Source organism: Scyliorhinus canicula, chromosome 20 (genome assembly GCF_902713615.1).
Source record: "Scyliorhinus canicula chromosome 20, sScyCan1.1, whole genome shotgun sequence".
Taxonomy (NCBI): Eukaryota; Metazoa; Chordata; class Chondrichthyes; order Carcharhiniformes; family Scyliorhinidae; genus Scyliorhinus; species Scyliorhinus canicula.
In genome coordinates this window covers 52,572,027-52,588,923 of record NC_052165.1, presented here as the reverse complement: position 1 = coordinate 52,588,923, position 16,897 = coordinate 52,572,027, and the positions used below count along the sequence as shown (strand labels likewise).

At 49.9% G+C, this 16,897-nt stretch overlaps 1 protein-coding gene across 4 annotated transcripts in view; it reads left to right on the top strand.

Moving 5' to 3' along the window:
- The window catches only part of cacna1c (calcium channel, voltage-dependent, L type, alpha 1C subunit), a 1,225,933-nt gene that overhangs the window by 231,267 nt on the left and 977,769 nt on the right, over window positions 1–16,897 (top strand). The window lies entirely within an intron of this gene.

The following is a 16,897-nucleotide window of genomic DNA, read 5'->3' as shown; positions in this document are numbered from 1 at the left end:
CCCGTGTGTGCGTGGGTTTCCTCCAGGTGCTCCGGTTTCCTCCCACAGTCCAAAGATGTGCAGGTTAGGTGGATTTGCCATGATAAATTGCCCTTAGTGTCCAAAATTGCCCTTAGTGTTGGGTGGGGTTACTGGGTTATTGGGATAGGGTGGAGGTGTTGATCTTGGGTAGGGTGCTCTTTCCAAGAGCCGGTGCAGACTCGATGGGCCGAATGGCCTCCTTCTGCACTGTAAATTCTATGAAAATTGGCCTTTAGAATTTAGAATTTTAACTTTTGGGCCAGATCTATCATTTTCCATAGCTATCTTAAAACTAATGGAATTATGGTCACTGGTCCCAAAGTGATTCTTCACTAACACTTCTGTCACCTGCTCTTTCTTATTTCCCAAGAGGAGGTCAAGTTTCACCCCCTCTTTAGTTGGGCCATCCACACACTGAATGAGAAATTCCTCTTGAATGCACTCAACAAATTTCTCTCCATTCAAGCCCCTAATGCTACGGCTGTCCCAGTCAATGTTGGGAAACTTAAAGTCCCCAACCATTGCCACCCTAATTTTCTTGCAGCTATCTGTAATCTCCATACTTATTTGCTCCTCAATTTCCCCGGGACTATTTGGGGGCCTGTAGTAAAATCCTATCAAAGGATCCCAAGGAGTCCTGGGAGGACTCCTTTCTTATTTTCAGTTCTACCCAGAGAGACTCAGTTGGTGAACCTTCGGATATATCCCCTCTCAGTACTGTGGTGATATTCTCCCTAATCAAAAACACCTCCTCCTCTCTTACCTCCTTTTCTATCTTTCCTATAGCATCTGTGACCCGGAACATTGAGCTGCCAGTCCTGCCCCTCCCTTAGCCATGGTTCAGTAATAGCTATAATATCCCAGTCCCATGTACCCATCCATGCCCTGAGTTCATCTGCCTTGCCCGCCAGGCCTCTTGCGTTGAAATAAATGCAGTTTGATCAATATATCTCTTGTTCGCTGCCCTGCTTTCTTAGACCACCTGTCTGGTCATGTTTTGTACACTGTCCCCCTATTTTATTTCTCTTATCCTTACTGGACCCATTCACTGAGCTTTCCACAGTCTCTGTACTTTGTACTGTGGCCCTTTTTAATCTTTGACTTTCGTTTATCTGCCTTTCACTTTTGCCCTTACTGCCTTTTGTTTCTGTCCCCACGTTAATTCCCTCTGACTTCCTGCATCAGTTTCCATTCCCCTGCCACATTAGATTAAACCCTTTCCAACAGCTCTAGCAAACACTCCTTCAAGGACATTGGTTCCAGTCCTGCTGAGGTGCAGACCGTCCGGTTTGTACTGGTCCCACCTCCCCCAGAACCGCTTCTAATGTCCCAGGAATTTGAATCCCTCCCTCTTGCACCATCTCTCAAGCCATGTGTAGTGCATGTATTCACCATAATATAAGTTGCCTGTATAGTACTGTGGCCTATGGCCAGGGAATAGTAATATGATCTCCTTCTACTGGAACCCTGGTGGGCTCCATCTCTGGCTCCGCTCCCCCCGGACGGTATATAGACCGGCCGCCAGGGGGCGGCGCTCAGTTGTTACAGCAGTCACAGGCAGGCAAGTTCTTGGATAATAAAGCCTGTGTTCACTCGCTCTCATTGTCTTGTAGTGAATTGATGGTACATCAATTTATTATCCAACAACATCACTATGGAAACCACTCTGAAGCCTGATAAATTGGAACTTGACGCACGAGCAGCAGAAGCTAAGGAAATCTTCTCCCACCGGCTCCACTGTTTTGAGGCCTACCTCGTCTCCTATGAAACGCCTCCCTCAGACGGCATCAAGCTGTGCCTCCTCCACGCTCGGGTGAGCCACCGAATCTCGGGTATGATTGAGAACGCAGCCACGTACGAAGCGACGGTCGCGATTCGAAAGTGACAGTTCGTGAAACCCGTGAACGAAGTGTTCGCGCGGCACCTCCTCACTACCCGCTGACAACGTGCCGTGGGACATGTATATAGAGAACCTGACCCTACTTGCCTGCAACAGCAACTACAGGGATATGAAGGCCGATGAGCACATGAACCGATGATCCGGGACACCTACGTGGCTGGGGTCCGGTCTAACTACATCCGGCAGCGACTGCTGGAAAAGTGATCAACAGGACACGGTAAGGCCGGTGTCCTGGCCTTTGCGTCCCTAGTAGCCCGGCGGAGGATCTTGCTGCAGTGGAAGGATGCAAGGCCCCCAAGTGTGGAGACCTGGATCAGTGACATGGCGGGATTTATAAAATTGGAGAGGGTCAATTTTGCCCTGAGAGGATCAATACAAGGGTTCTATAAACGGTGGCAGCCTTTTCTGGACTTCCTGGCTCAAAGATAGGTATCGGGGGGGGGGGGGGGGGTGTTCCTTATTATAGTTTCTATTTTTTTTCTCTACGGTTATGTAACTTCACATTGTGTTAATTTAAGTTGTTGTTAATATGTTGTGTTGTTCATTGAGGAGGGGCGAATGTTTATGATTGTTATTGTTGGTATTTTATTATGGTTAGATGTTGTTGTATAAATACAGAATTTTTCAATAAAAATTTTTTTTTTTTTAAACCGGACACGGTAAAACCAGAGCCTCCGCGCGTTCCCGGCAGACCCAGTGAACCCGTGCAGCCCGGGGGACCGTCTTGATACTTCTGCGGGCAGGGCCAACACCCCGGGCAGCGTTGCCCAGCCTGCACCGCGACATGCAGCGACTGCGGCAAAAAGGGACATTTTGCCAGAGTCTGTCTGGCCCGATCCAAAGCCCCAAAGTCAAAAGCTTACCAGGCCCGATCCACGGACTCACAGGCCCGCAGACCCCACAATGTGGCTGTGTGCCTGCCGGTACCGCCCCCTTCAGACATGTCATCTGCCTCGTGCAGCTCGTGGGGGCTGCCATCTTTAACTCAGCCCGACACGTGCGACTCGTGGGCGGCCATATTGGCCGCCATCTTCAACACCAACCGACACGTGCGACTGATGGGGGCGGCCATCTTGGTCGCCATCTTCAACTCAGCCCGACATGTACGACCCGTGGGGGCTGCCATCTTGCGACCCCGATACCTCCGACCACGCAGACTACCCGCAGCTTAGCGCAGTCACCCTCGGCCAAAACATCTGAAGAATTCGATTATGGCCGTCCAGGTCAATGGGCGCGAGACCCCCTGTCTTTTCGACTTGGGGAGCACAGAGAGCTTCGTCCACACCGACATGGTAAGGTGCTGCTCCCTCCACATCTACCCTGCGTCCCATGCCTCTGGATCCCATTCGGTACAGATCCGGGGGTACTGTGTCGTGAACCTCGCGATACAGGGCGCTGAGTACGCCCATTTTAAACTGTATGTCCTGCCTCACCTCTGCACCCCTCTACTGCTCGGACTCGACTTCCAATGCAGTCACCGAAGCCTGACCATAAAATTCGGCGGACCCCTACCCCCGTCACCGTATGTAGCCTCGCTACCCTTTAGGTCACCTGCCCTTCCCTCTTTGCAAACCTCACCCCCGACTGTAAGCCCATCGCCACCAGGAGCAGGTGGTACAGTGCACAAGACATGGCTTTCATCAAGTCGGAGGTCCAGCGACTTTTGAGGGAGGGGGTCATCGAGGCCAGCAACAGCTCCTGGAGAGCACAAGTGATGGTTGTCAGGACCGGAGAAAAGAATCAGATAGTTGTGGACTACAGCCAAACCATTAACCGGTTCACTCAACGTGATGCGTACCCCCTCCCCCGCATAGCAGAGATGGTCAACCAGATCGCACAGTACCGGGTGTTCTCCACGGTAGATCTGAAGTCTTCCTACCACCAGCTCCTGATCCGCCTGGAAGAGCGCCACTACACTGCTTTTGAAGCAGCTGGCTGACTCTTCCACTTCCTCAGGGTCCCTTTCGGTGTCACTAATGGGGTCTCCATTTTCCAGAGAACGATGGACCGAATGTTGTACCAGTATGGGTTGCAGACTACATACCCGTACTTGGACAATGTTACCATCTGCGGCCATGATCAGCAGGACCACGACACCAACTCCAGAGGTTCCTCCAGGCCGCCCAATCCCTCAATCTCACACATAACAAAGAGAAGTGCATTTTCCGCACAATCCAGCTAGCCATCCTCGGCTATGTCGTGGAAAACGGGGTTCTAGGGCCCGACCCCGACCGCATGCGCCCCCTCATAGAACTTCCCCTTCCCCAGAGCCTTAAGGCCATCAAACGCTGCCTGGGGCTATTCTCCTACTATGCCCACTGGGTCCCCAACTATGCGGACAAAGCCCGCCCACTTAGCAAAGCCACTATCTTCCCCCTGACGGCTGAGGCCTGCGCGGCCTTCAGCCGCATCAAGGCAGATATTGCCAAAGCCGCAATGCACGCGGTGGACGAGTCCATCCCCTTCCAGGTAGAGAGCGATGCGTCAGACGTTGCCCTGGCTGCCACCTTCAACCAGGCGGGCAGGCCGGTAGCCTTCTTTTCTAGAACCCTCCACGCCTCCGAGATTCGACACTCCGCTGTGGGTAAGGAAACGCAAGCCATTATGGAAGCTGTGCGGCAATGGAGGTACTACCTAGCCGGTAGGAGGTTCACCCTCGTTACCAACCAACGGTCGGTAGCCTTTATGTTTGATAATGCACAATGGGGCAAAATTAAAAACGACAAAATCTTGAGGTGGAGAATCGAACACTCCACCTATACTTATGATATCAAATATCATCCTGGGGAGCTCAACGAGCCCTCAGATGCCTTGTCCCACGGCACTTTTGCCAGCGTGCAAGACGACCGACTTCGGGCTATCCACAATGACCTCTGTCACCCGGGAGTCACTCGGCTTATCCACTTCACTAATGCCTGCAACCTGCCCTACTCCACCGAGGAGGTCAGGGCCATGACCAGGGATTGCCAAGTCTGCGCAGAGTGCAAACCGTACTTCTACTGGCCAGACAAGGCCCACCTGGGAAAGGCCTCCCGGTCCTTTGAGCGCCTCAGCATCGACTTCAAAGGGCCCCTCCCTTCCACCAACCGTAATATATACTTCCTGACCGTCATTGGCGAGTACACCCACTTCCCCTTCGCTATCCCATGTCCCGACATGACCTCAGCCACTGTTATAAAGGCACTGCACAGCATTTTCATCCTGTTCAGTTTCCCTGCATACGTCCACAGTGACCGGGGCACGTCTTTCATGAGCGATGAGCTGCGTCAGTACCTGCTCAGTAAGGGCATCGCCTCGAGCAGGACTACAAGCTACAACCCGCAGGGAAACGGGCAGGTGGAGAGGGAGATCGCGATGGTATGGAAGCCTGTTCTTCTTGCCATTTGGTCTAGAAGTTTCCCCACCCCCCCGCTGGCAGGAGGTCCTCCCCGATGTGCTCCACTCCATTAGATTGCTCCTCTGCACAGCCATGAACGAGACCCCTCACGACCGTTTGTTTGTCTTCGCTAGGAAGTCCATCTTCGGGGTCTTGCTTCCATCCTGGCTGACAACTCTGGGACCTGTCCTTCTCCGGAGGCATACGAGGAGCCATAAGACTGACCCCCTGGTCGAGAGGGTCCAGCTGCTGCACGCCAACCCCCAATATGCCTAAGTCGCGCACCAAGACGGACGGCAAGACACGGTCTCCCTCCGGGACCTGGCCCCCGCTGGTTCCCATGTCGACCCCCCTCCCCGGGGCTCCTGAGCCTACACTGCCGCCATCCACCACCCCCCTGCTGCTATCCACCACCCCCCTGCCTACCCCCACTACTCAAACGTCGCCGACACGCCGGACCGTAGCTCTAGATAACACGCTCTCGGAGTCAACAACTATAACGTCCGTACCCGCCGCACTGCCAGAGCTGAGGAGGTCCAAAAGAACAATCCGGCCTCCAGACAGACTGAACGTATGATGACCCCACTTCACCCCCGCTGGACTTCATTTTTTAACAGGGGGCGAATGTGGCGAATGTATTCACCATAATATAAGTTGTACAGTACTGTGGCCTTTGGCCAGGGAATGGTAATATGATCTCCTTTCATGTTTTGTACTGGAACCCTGGTGGGCTCCATCTCTGGCTCCGCACCCCCTGGACGGTATATAGACCGGCCGCCTGGAGGCGGCGCTTATTGTTACAGCAGTCACAGGCAGGCAAGTTCTTGGATAATAAAGCCTCTGTTGGCTTGCTCTCCTCATCTTGCAGTGAATTGATCGTACATCACCAGGTATTCATCATATCCTGACATTCCTACTCTGACTAGCATGTGGCACTGTTGGCAATCATGAGATTACCACCTTTGAGGTCCTACTTTTTACTTTAACTCATAACTCCCTAAATTCAGCTTGTAGGACCGCATCACATTTTGTACCTATATCATTGTTGCCTATATGCACCACAACAACTGGCTGTTCACCCTCCCCCTCCAGAATGTCCTGCAGCCACTCGAAGACATCCTTGACCCTTGCACCAGGGAGGCAACATACTGTCCTGGTGTCTCGTTTGTATCCACAGAAACGCCTGTCTATTCCCCTTACCGTTGAGTCCTCTATCACTATAGCTCTGCCATTCTTTTTCCTGCTTTCCTGCACAGCAGAGCCAGCCATGGTGCCATGAAACTGGCTGGTGCCACCTTCCCTTGGTGAGCCATCTCCCGCAACAGTATCCAAAATGGTATATGTGTTTTGGAGGGAGATGACCGCAGAGGATCCCTGTACTGCCTTCCTACTCTTGCTCTGTCTGATGGTCACCCATTTCCTATCTCCCTCAGCAACTTTTAACTGTGGTGTGACCAACTCACTGAACATGCTATCCACGACTTCCTCAGCATAGTGGATGTTCCAAAGTGAATCCATCTGCATCTCCAGAGCCATCAAGTGATCTAACAGGAGCTGCAATTGGACACGTGAAGGAGCCAGGGATAATGGAAGGGTCCCTGAATTCCCACATTGCACAAGAGGAACATGACACGGGTCTGGGATCTCCTGCCATGATTTAACCCTTAAGTTAACTTACAACAACAACAATGCCAAGAGAAAAAGACATCGGACATTGCGGGATGTGAGATAAGTGGGATTTGAGGAGTTAAAAAAAGGAAGCAATATAATGTCATCCTGTCTGATTACCGCAATGCTGATTGACACGGCTTCAGTAGTCCTGATAATAGAATTCTAGAATCTGTACAGTGCAGAAGGAGGCCCATCGAGTCCACACAGACACTCTAAAAGAGCACCAGACCTAGGCCCATGCCCTCACCCTATTCCCATAATCCATTAATTTGTGACTTTAAGAGTTATTTTGGCACTGTGGCAAGGGCAAAGACCTTATTAGAGGGATTCAAGCACTGATATCCAGGAAAGGTGGTTACTGATTTGGAAGGTGGCAATCTTTTCAAGGTTGGAGAGGAAGGGCTCAAGTATTGTTTTTTTTGAGGAGAAGGGTGATGATGGAAGGCTTAAAGGAGGGAGGCAACACCTGAAGAGAGAGAACCAATAAGAATATTGTCTAACATGGGGATCAGGAGGGGATATTTGGTGGGAATAGTAACATTCCAACTAGCTTGGATTTTGATCTTCAAGGTGAACAGCTCTTTAGCTGTTCCTTTCATGAGGTGAAATTAGAAGTGTGCTTTGATATTGTATCACAAAACTTGCTACGAGCTACTACCATTCAAAATTCAACTAATGTTTACCTGTTGGAAAGTAATTTTACTTTTGGCAATCAATGAGTTGTCCTTGCTATGTAGATGGTTACAACCCTGACTAGATTGTGTGCTCATTAACAAAGCATTAGAATATTGGCATGCAAGTGCGTAATGGTATTCCTGCCAATGGTATTGAGGTGAATGTTGAGTAAAATAACATAATGGCAGCATTGCCCTATTATGTATTTTCATGTATTTTCTTGTATTTTCCTGAATTTTGTTCAATTCCCATTTCTTCCATGTACTGAATGATCTGTTGAGCTGCTTGCAGAAATATACTTCTCACTGTACCTTGGTACACGTGACAATAAACAAATCCAATCCAATCCAGTCAAATCCATTGCATTGCCCCTCTGGAAGAGCAGTTTTTGCTGACTTAAAATGTTATTGTTACTCATCTCTGAAGTTTAGGAACATGAGCTCAACGATTCACATTCATATGTGGAACAAGAGTCATTTCAGAGGGCCTCAATTGAAGGGGTGTAAATTAGGTTGATCTTAGATTAGGATCTTAATGGTCAGCACAACATCATGGGCCGAAGAGCCTATACTGTGATGTACTGTTCAATGTTCTGTATGTTGGTGCATCTTTGACTGTTACAAGGCAAAGTAGCTTAGTGGAAGATTAATTTCAGTTTTATTTGTGCTCTTAGGCAAGCTCACAATGTCAAGTTTAGCTTTATTGGAAATTTATTTAGGATCTGTACAACCAAAGAGAGTGACGACTTGCATCCCATGAACATAGATGAAAAGACTGTATAGTAAACTACTATGCCATAAATTCTTTGTTAAAGTATTTGGTCTTTTTTTCATTTGTACCTGTTGTGTGGGAACAGGTCCTTAGTGCAATAAAAATAGCAAGTCCTTGGTACTCTATTCTCACACACATTGGGTCATTGCTATGTTGGCCGGGACCTTGAAATGGGTAACCCCTGTTCACCTTGAAGATCAAAATCCAATACACCAACATGATACTGATATAATAATGGGCATGTACTGCAAATATTCCATCCATGTGGTACTTGGTGTAGCACGGCTTATCCATTAATTCTAGTAGAACTACTGCAAGCTGCCAAATAAAAGTATGAAAAAGGTTTTAAGAAATATTTGTTCGACCATGGGAAGCTGAGGTCACCCTTGTTCTCTATGCCCCTCCAAAATCTTATCTGAACCAACTAGGCTTTGTATGGAGTCAAAAGATTTTCCACACCCTCCAGTCAGCAAGCTAATATGCTCCAAGAGGAGGAGCAACTCACCAACAGAATGTTAATGAAAATGTTTTGTTCCTCTAACCGCTTTCACTGGGTAGGCAGCAGAATCATTCCATCCACCACATCCCAGATAGGAGGAGTTGGTTGAATAAATTAATCTTTCAGGAAATGATGGTAAAAGTAAGATATTTTCCATGTTTGTACATGATAATTAAATTTGATTGCTCCTGAGAACAAAACTATTTGTTCAGCAAAATAATAATTAATGCATGAAAAATGGAGCAGACTGCTGAACAACAATGTAATCGCTATGCTTTATTTCCAGCTAGCAGTTCCAGCATCTAAAGCTCTGCATTCGGAGTGCTACTTCATAAAATCTGCTCAACAGTATTTTACCTCTTTGATGAATGTGAAAAATAATAAAAGTAATGTAGCAAACGTTTGTTGGTATCTAATTATAAGGTTGATACTTTAGTTAAGTTATTATTTTTTTTTTAAATATAATTTTTATTGGAATTTTTACAGAAAATATAAAACATAACGACAAACAATGAAATGCAACAAAATAACCCATGATAACCGTACCACCCCCAGACCGTATCGACGCATGTATCACATCCCCCCACCCCCCCAACCCCAATGAACAACAAAAGAACTTCAAAATAAATTTAAATTAAATAAACAAACATAGTCATCGTCCGCCCCCCCCCCACCTTTTCCCTCCCTTTTCCCTCCCCCTTCCCCCCCTCCCCCCTTCCCCCCTCCCCCCCGGGTTGCTGCTGCTACTGTCCCCGTACCCTATCGTTGAGCTAGAAAGTCGAGAAAAGGTTGCCACCGCCTAAAGAACCCTTGTACCGACCCTCTCAGGGCGAATTTGACCTTCTCTAGCTTAATGAAACCCGCCATGTCATTGATCCAGGTCTCCACGCTTGGGGGCCTCGCATCCTTCCATAGTTAAGTTATTATGTTCCACATATGCAAAGTAGTTAGCAGTTTAGAAATTAAACAAAGATTGACAAATTATGCATTTTTCTATTTTGTGTGGTCCTAAAGTGTACGATATAAAATGCATATAATTACTGCATTGCTGAGATGTTAATTTTAGTAAGCACTGAACAAGTGTGAAATATACACTTTTCAGATGGGACTTAGTCAAATTAAAATTTGTTAATAACATGGTAAAATGGCGCCCCAGGTCTGATCGGTTGCACACAAGGTGGCTCCTGATTTTGTTACATAGAATTTACAGTGCAGAAGGAGGTCATTTGGCCCATCGAGTCTGCACCGACTCTTGGAAAGAGCACCCAACCCAAGCCCACACCTCCACCCTATCCCCATAACCCAGTAACCCCACCCAACACTAAGGGCAATTTGGACCCTAAGGGCAATTTAACATGGCCAATCCACCTAACCTGCACATCTTTGGACTGTGGGAGGAAACCGGAGCACCCGGAGGAAACCCACGCAGACACAGGGAGAACGTGCAGACTCCACACAGACAGTGACCCAAGCCGGGAATCGAACCTGGGACCTTGGAGCTGTGAAGCATTTGTGCTAACCACTATGCTACCGTGCTGCCCTAACTTACTCAATTCATGGCGGATTTTGATGGATAAAGTGTGAAGATACTGAAAAGTGATTGATTCTACCCCAGATTAGAACGTCTACGGAGTATCAAACCCGGTTAAAGTCGGGAAAGCTCTGGCCCAGGAGGTGGAGGAGACTTGTGGCGCAGCACAAGTTGGGAAGGTGGCAAGGGGGAAGGGTCATCATTGACGGTTAAGCTGCTGATGGAGCAATTGATGAGTTTTATTAATGAGGAACTTTGGCAGCAGTGAAAGGAGCTGCAGGGAGACTGATTGAGGGCTATTGAGGGGCAGTAGCATCTCTTTGCGGGACCCTAGATGGGGTGGAGAAGCAAGGAGCAACGATCAGGAAGTGGAAAAGAGGGTATCTGACGAGAGTGACTGGATTGTGTTGGAGGCGGAGGTGGTGATCCTGGGTGACGTCTGTAAGGTGCTGCGTACGGGGGTGCATGACCACGAGAATCGATCTCGGCAGCCAAATCTTCGTATTAAGGGCCTGCCGGAGGGAGTGGAAGGAACAAGTGCCACAGTCGATGTTGCAAAGATGTTTGCGAAGTTGGCGGAAGAGAGTGTTTTTGACAAGGCCCCGGGGATGGACCGCAGCCACAGGTTCTTGAGACAGAAGCTGAGGGCTGGGGAGCCGTTATGGGCAGTGTTTGTGCGTTTGCCCCCACAAGAGAAAGAAAAGATCTTGAGGTGGACCAAGGTGAGTCAGGACTGCAGCTGGGAAAGAAATCGGATTCGGTGCTGACCTGGCCAAGAGACAGTTGAGGTTTAACAGGGCAAAGGCAGTGCTTTTTTGGCACAAGGTTCTGTTTGGGGTGCTGTAGTTGGCCAAACTTTGCGTAATGTTGGAGGGCCGGGAATATTATTTTTTGACCCAGAAGAGGTGAATTACTTCATTAAGGTACATGGGTTGGGGGAGGGCTGAGTAAGGGATATGTGTACTGTATGTATTTTTTGGAGAAAATTAATCTTTGTGTACCTTTTGTACATTTTAGTATCTTGTGTACTTTGTTGTATCTTTTGTGCCTTTTTGCACCTTTTGTACATTGTACCCTTTGTACAGTTTATGATTGGTGATGTTTGAGTGTACGTTGGTTCTTGGGGATAATTGATAATTTTGTGTTTTACTGTTATAGATACGGGACATTGAGAGAGGGGATATGGGGATGGGCCGAAGAGGGGATGTGGTAGTGCAAGCGGCATCGGTGGAGTAAGTAGGTTAGAAGGATAGGTGGGGTCTTTTGTCTGAGTCTCCAGGTGGGAGTTGCCATGCTAGCAGGAGATGCTAGTGAACGGAAGCAGAGCGGGGCTGATAGCTACGGTGGTTAGCCTGAGTGGTGGGGGAGGGGAGGGGGAGGGATTAGGGGAGGAGGGGGGGGTGGCGATGCAGCTGGTATATTGGTTGAGTTTGGGTGAGGACGGAGTGGGTGGCCATCTTAGATGGGCCCGGTTTAGTGAAGGGATGGAGGTTTGGGTGGGATCCGGGTTGGGTGATGATGGCGGGTTTTAGTAGAGGGGAGGGGTGGGCAGATATCCCTGGTGAGGATTGCAACATGGAATGTACATGGATTAAATGGTGCAATTAAATGGTCCCGGTTGTTCGCGCATCTCAAGGGCTCAATTTAATCAAAAGGTTTCTAAGGGAGCGATTTAATGGAAAAGTTTCAAAGTGTGGGAGCAAGTGGGAACTGCCATTAGCTAACCAACGCTCAACTTGGCAAGGCCATCAATGTCAAATATTAATTGGTCCACTTAACGAGATCCCACGGGCTTCACGCTGCAAATGATGTTCTCGCCGGCTGATTCGCCGGGACTGTGCCCACGAGCTCTCCGCCAACAAGGGGGAGCAGCACTTAAATAGATACTGCAGAGGAAACCCCACCCAGCACACAGACATGCCACCAAGGAGACCAGCCCCACAATTCAGGGATGCCAAGCTGGCTAGATTGTTGGACGCAGTGAAAGGAGTTGCAGGGAGACTGATTGAGGGCTATTGAGGGGGCAGTAGCATCGCTTTGTGGGACCCTAGATGGAGTCAAGACTAGATGGGATGCTCTGTTCCCACGAGGGCCACAGAGAGGCAGCCAGTATTGTCTGGGAGGAAGTGGCAGCGGCCATGAGTTTGGGGAGCATCACCGGAGGACTGGCACCCAGTGCTGTAGGAAGATCAAAAACCTACACTGGGCTACGGGTGAGTTGGAACCAGCCCCCCTGGCACCAGCCCTGCCTGTCATAATATACATATTAGTATATAATGGTGCAGACACATAGGGCGGAATTCTCCGCAAGGCCCGACGCCGTCGTGAAACCTGGAGAGGTTCACAACAGCGTTGAAAGCCACTCCCGGCCCCCTATTCTCCCCTACCCGGGGGGGATAGGCAGGCCATACCGGGAAACACGGCGGCCGGGCCTTGTCCCTGGCTTCAAGGCCCGGCGCGCCAAGAATGACGCCGCGGCAGAGCCTATTGACGTCAGCCGCGCATGCGCGGGTTGGACAGCTCAAACCCGCGCATGCGCGGTTGGCATCTTTCCCCTCAGCTGCCCCGCAAGACTCGGTGGCTTGATCTTGCGAGTCGGCGGAGGGGAAAGAGTGTGTCCCCTTGAGACGCCGGCCCAAAGATCGGTGGGCACCGATCGCGGGCCAGTCCCCTCCTGAGCACGGTCGTGGTGCTCGATCCCCGATCCGCCCCCCCTAGGCCCCACACTTACCTGGCACGCCATGTTCACGACGGCAACGACCAGGTGTGGTTGCCGCCGTCGTGAACAGATTGGGAACGGCAGGCCGCTCGGTCCATCCGGGTCGGAGAATCGCGGGCCGCCGTGAAAAACAGCGGCCCGCGTTTCTCCGAGCGGCGTATCGGAAAACCGGACACGCCATTTTGGGGGGTATGGGAAAATGGTGGGAGGTGCGGGAGCGGCCCTCCCGCTATTCTCCCACCCATCGTGGTTGCGGAGAATCGCGGCCATACTGACTGACACACTGCAAGACCAATCAACACAGCAGCCAATCACCAGTTAGGGCACGCTCACTATAAAGCCAGAGGGCACTAGTTTTCCCGCTCTCTCGGGATGCAGCCTCTGAGAAGGACAAAGCTCACAGCATGTAGCACAGATCGTCACCATGTGCCGATAGTCTAGACTGGTTAGGATAGGCATAGGTCTTCAGTTTAATCTAACATAGTGTCGACCAACAGTGAAAGTATGTTCAACAGTTCCTAGCTTAATAAAATAGTGTTGTACTATTTCAAGTGTTGGTAGCCTGTATGTGTTACTGCTGAGGTAAACGCAGCCTCCACGGATCCAGAGTACCCAACACATCATGGTACCAGTACGTGATGTTAGAACTTATTAGACCTACCTTCAAGTGATCAGCCTTCGACCAGCAATTAGCCATCCTGCAAAATGGACAGCGTCCGCCCCCCACTGCCGCTCCGCATCACCGGTAACCTTGGGGCCAACTGGAAAATCTTCAAACCACGCTTCCAGCTTTACCTTGAAGCCACAGACCTGGAAGCTGCTTCAGACGCCAGGAAGATTTCTCTCTTCCTCTCCACGGCCGGGGACCATGCCATCCACATCTTCAACTCTCTCACCTTTGCTGATGGTGAAGATAAATCAAAATTCAAGACGGTCCTCCTCAAATTTGACAGTCAATACGACATCAAGGTAAATGAAAGTTTTGAGCGCTATGTCTTCCAACAGCGTTTGTAGGGTAAGGATGAACCTTTCCAATCCTTTCTCACCCACCTCCGCATCCTTGCGCACTCCTGTAATTACGGGTCCACCTCCGACTCCATGATATGCGACCAGATCGTTTTCGGTGTTCAGTCGGACCCCTTACGCCAGCAGCTCCTGAAAGTTAAGCAGCTCACCTTTGCGATTGCCATCGAGACCTGCGTTTTGAATGAACACGCCACTAACCGATACTCGCACATCCAGGCGGCTGAAACGGCGCGGCAAGGTCCCCACGAGGCAGAACGGGTACAAGCAATCAAACAACTCCAGGGCCTCAGCCTGAATGAGGGCGGCCATTTCGCGCGCACTGAACAAGGGGACAGCGACGCCGAAGATCGCACTGCGCAGGTGCGCACCACGTATGACCGCACCATGCATGCGCGGTGGTGCAGCGAGCGTCCTGACGTAACAAAGTGCGGCAAATGTGGCTCCGCCCACTTAAAGCGGCAATGTCCTGCAAAATCCCGACGCTACCTACAATGTGGCAAACCTGGCCACTATGCTGCTTTATGCAGGTCTGCTCAGTCTTCCAACTCTCGTCGCTCCAGCCAGCTACGCAGGGATGTCCGCGCCATCCAACCCACGGTCACCGAACCCGATTTTGACCTGCTACCTGACCTTGACACCGAGGACCCAAAAGCACCTTTCCGAGTCGGTATCATTACCAAACACAGGGGCCCCCCGAAGCAAAAAGTCCAGCCTCTCCCGGTGTACAGCATTGATCCGGACGACGAGTGGTGTGCCACCCTCACGGTCAACCGATCCCGAATTCGATTCCGCCTGGACACTGGCGCCTCAGCCAATCTCATTGCGCGGTCTGACCTCGAAAGCCTCCGTGTCAAGCCAATCATCCTGCCATCAGCCTGTCAGTTGTTAGACTATAATGGTAATGCCATTGCTGCCAGTGGCTCATGCCAACTTGAAGTGGCGCACAGGTCACTTAAAGCCATCCTTCCTTGTGAAATAGTGGGATCCTCTAAAGCCTCCTTGCTTGGTGCGCAAGCATGCAAACTGCTGAATCTTGTCCAAAGGGTTCACTCCCTGTCAGCTGCTGACGCGTCTGCCTCTCAGGACACTGATTTTAGGGTGCAGCTGGACGCCATTATTAACCAATACCACGATGTTTTCGAGGGCATGGGCACGCTCCCGTATACCTACAAGATCCTGTTGAAACCGAATGCCACGCCTGTGGTGCACGCACCTCGCAGGGTCCCAGCACCCTCAAGGACTGCCTCAAGCAGCAGCTGCAGGACCTCCAGGACCAAGGAGTGATTTCCAGAGTCACGGATCCGACAGACTGGGTCAGCTCCATGGTATGCGTGAAAAAACCTTCTGGCGAATTGAGAATATGCATTGATCCCAAGGACCTCAACCGCAATATTATGAGAGAGCACTATCCCATTCCAAAGCGCGAAGAACTCAGCGTGAGCCATCTCACAGGTAAGTTCTTTACCAAGCTAGACGCCTCGAAGGGGTTCTGGCAGATCCAGCTCGACAAATCCAGCAGGAAACTCTGCACTTTTAATACCCCCTTTGGCAGGTATTGCTACAACAGGATGCCGTTCGGGATCATCTCTGCATCAGAAGTGTTCCATAGGATTATGGAACAGATGATGGAAGGTATTGAAGGTGTTCGCGACTATGTGGACGACATAATCATCTGGTCCAGGAGCACATTAATTGCCTCCAGCGCGTCTTCAGACGGATACATGAGCATGGCCTCTGCCTCAATAGGGCCAAATGCTCCTTTGGTTAACCAGAATTCATCGCCCACCTCAGAGACTAAATTTATGAACTTTTTTAATTCATGGACTCTCTGAATTGTTTTATTGCTTTGTTTAATCGACCCACTGGTTTGTATATAATGTTGCTCTTGTTACTCTTTTGTTGCATACTGTCCATCTGCACTAGACACCTTCCAATGTAAATAGCTTAGTGTTTATGTACATAGTCTTGTAAATATGCCTTCACATACCACATGTATTTAGGAACATTATCACCGCACATTATTTATTGCCACAACCATACATTTTTTTATAAAAGGAGGGATGTCATAATATTCACATTAGTATATAATGGTGCAGACACACACTGACTGACACACTGCAAGACCAATCAACACACACAACACAGCAGCCAACCACCAGATAGAGCACGCTCACTATAAAGCCAGAGGGCACTAGTTTTCCCGCTCATTCGGGATGCAGCCTCTGAGAAGGACATAGCTCACAGCTTGTAGCACAGATCTTCACCATGTGCTGATAGTCTAGACTGGTTAGGATAGGCATAGGTCTTCAGTTTAATCTAACATAGTGTCGGCCCACAGTGAAAGTATGTTCAACAGTTCCTAGCTTAATAAAATAGTGTTGTACTATTTCAAGTGCTGGTAGCCTGTAAGTGTTACTGCTGAGGTAAACGCAGTCTCCACGGATCCAGAGTACCCAACACATCACTGCCCAGCACCACTCCCTGCCCAGCCCACCCATGTCCAGGAATGCTGCTGGCTCCTCCCCCCCCCATGATGAACGGAATGTGGGGTTCATGGTGCCCTCTCTGTGACCTCACAGGAGACGTTGGCCCATAACCGGGGGCAGAGGGCCCAGATGGGCGGCGGGGTGCCAAACACTGGAGTCCTCACCCTACGAGGAACAGGCCCTGGAGACCACGGGGATGTGCGAGGACATAGAATCATAGAA